The sequence below is a fragment of the Bos mutus genome, chromosome 28, assembly GCF_027580195.1.
Source record: "Bos mutus isolate GX-2022 chromosome 28, NWIPB_WYAK_1.1, whole genome shotgun sequence".
NCBI lineage: Eukaryota > Metazoa > Chordata > Mammalia > Artiodactyla > Bovidae > Bos > Bos mutus.
Genome location: NC_091644.1, coordinates 14,559,888 through 14,562,615, shown reverse-complemented (window position 1 = coordinate 14,562,615; position 2,728 = coordinate 14,559,888).

The window sequence follows — 2,728 nt, the reverse complement described above, 5'->3', positions numbered from 1 at the left end:
GCGAAAACAAACTTGCAACTGAGATGGGAGTTGGGACATGTGTGACTATTGCCAAGGTGAGGTCATGGATGTCCCTGCCCAGCTGAGGACATCAGTGAGGAGAGAGGAAGCTGAAGGAGTGATGCACTGGAAGGCGGTGGGGGAGGTGGCTCGGTCAACCCCAAGCCCTTATCATCAGGGGCACGCTTGATCTGTCTTCTGGAGCCTAGGCTGGGAGGGGATGTGGTTTTCCCTTGAACTTTCTGGGTGGGTTACAGGTAGGAGTTCTAACTTGTTGATGCTCAGAGTGCCTTCACCACTCTGGCAGTAGGGTGTGGGGAGGGGGAAAGTTGGGGAGGTGAGAGAGGTCCAGGAAAGTGTGGCTCAAGTTTACTCACAGGCCGTTACACTGGAGGCAAAAACACTATCTCTGTGACCCCTGGACAGGAGCACATGCAGTGACCCCACAGCACAGTTCTGAGGGCTTGACAGAAGGGAGGACTCAGTGGCTGATTCAATAGGCAGCTGAACAACTTCTGTTTGAAAGTACATTTGAAAATTTAGATAAAATGGACAAAGTCCTGGCAAAACACAAATGACCAAAGCTGACGATGTTGCTGTGTGTCGTGTGTGAGTTGCTCAGTTGTGTCTGACTCTTTGCAACCCCCATGGACTGTAGCCCACCAGGCTCCTCTGTCCACGGGATTCTCCAGGCAAGAATACTGGAGTGGGTTGCCATTTCCTCCTCCAGGGGGATCGAACCCAGGTCTCCTGCATTGCAAGCAGATTCTTTACCATCTGAGCCACCAGGGAAGCCCCAAACTGACAATAGAAGGCCTAAATCATCCTATAACTATGAAAGAATATGAACCCTTTAAAAAAATTGAAGTATAGTTGATTTACAGTATTACACTGTGTTAGTTTCTGGTGCATAGCAAAATGATTCAGTCACACACACACACACACACACACATTCTTTTTCATATGCTTTTCCATTATGCTTTATCACAGGATATGGAGTATAGTTCCCTGAGCTCTGCAGTAGGGCCTTGGTGTTGACCTGTTTAATCTATGGTGGTGTGTATCTGTTAATCCCAAACTCCTATTTTCTCCCTCCCTCACCCCCTTTCCCCTTTGGTAACCATATGTTTGTTTTCTGTCTGTGCATCTGTTTCATAAATAGATTCATTCATGTCATATTCTAGATTCTGTATATAAGTGACATCCTATGGTATTTGTCTTTCTATTTTTGGCTTACTTCACTTAGTATGATAATCTCTAGGCTTGCTCATGTTGTTGCGAATGTTATTATTTCATTCTTCTTTATGGCTAAATAATATTCCACGATACATACACATATACCATGTCTTTTTTATCCATCCTCCTTTGTTGCACCTTTGGTTGCTTTCATGTCTCGGCTGTTGTAAATGGTGCTGCTCCGAGCTCGGGGTGCATGTATCTTTCTGAATGACAGCTTTTGCCGAACAGATGCCCAGGAATGGAAATGTGGATCATGTTGCAGCTCTATCTTGAGTGTTTTCAGGAACCCCACACTTTTCGACAGTGCTGCACCGATTTACATTCCCACCACAGTGTAGGAGAGTTCCCTTTTCTCCACCCTTTCCAGTATTTGATATTTATAGATTTCTTAAATTCTGACTGGTGTGAGGCAGTACGTTGTTGTAGTTTTGAGTTGCATTTCTCTAATAATTAGTGATACTGAGCATCTTTTCATGTGCCTGTTGGCCATTTGTGTGTCTTCTTTGGAGAAATGTCTGTTTAGGTCTCCTGCCCTTATTTTGGTTGTTTTCTTTTTGTTGTTGTTGTTATTGACTTGTATGAGCTGTTTATATATTTTGGAAATTAAACCCTTGTCAGTGCCTCATTTGCAAATATTTGCTCCCAGTCTGTAGTTGTCTTTTTGTGTGTCTTTGTGTGTGTTTCCTTATTGTGCAAAGGCTTATACGTTTGATTAGGTCCCATTTGTTTGTTTTTGCTTTTATTTATATTGCTTTGGGAGATTAACCTAAGAAAAGATGAGTATGTTTTATGTCAGAGAATGTTTTGCCTGTGTTTTCTTCTAGGCGTTTTATGATATTACATCTTGTCTGTAAGCCATTTTGAGTTTATTTTTTTGTACAGTGTGAGCGTGTGTTCTAATTTCGTGGACCTATATGCAGCTGTCCAACTTTCCCCACACTATATGCTGAAGAGACTGTCTTTTTTCCATTGTATATTCTTGCCTCCTTTGTTGAAGATAAATTGACCGTAGGTGTTTGTTTATTTGGGGGCCTCTGTATTCTGTTCCACTGATCCGTGTGTTTGTTTTTGTGCCAGTACCATGCTGAGTTTTTTGTTTAGTTTTTCTAAAAAAAATATTTATCTGTTTTGGCCATGCATTGTGGCTTCTGGGATCTTAGTTCCCTGAACAGGCATTGAACCCCAGGCCATGGCAGTGAAAGCACTGAGTCTTAACCGCTGGGCCACCAGGGAATTAACCTACCACACTCTTTTGGTTACTGTAGGTTTGTAGTATTATCTGAAGCTGAGAGGGTTATGCCTCCAGCTTTGTTCTTTTCCCTCAGGATTGCTTTGATAATTCTGGGTCTTTCATGGTTCCATATAAATTTTAGGATTATTTATTATTATTCATCCTAGTCCAATGAAAAATGTCATGGCTAATTTGATAGGGGTCACAATAAATCTGCAAATTGCTTTGGGTGGTGTGGTCATTTTAACAGTAATAATT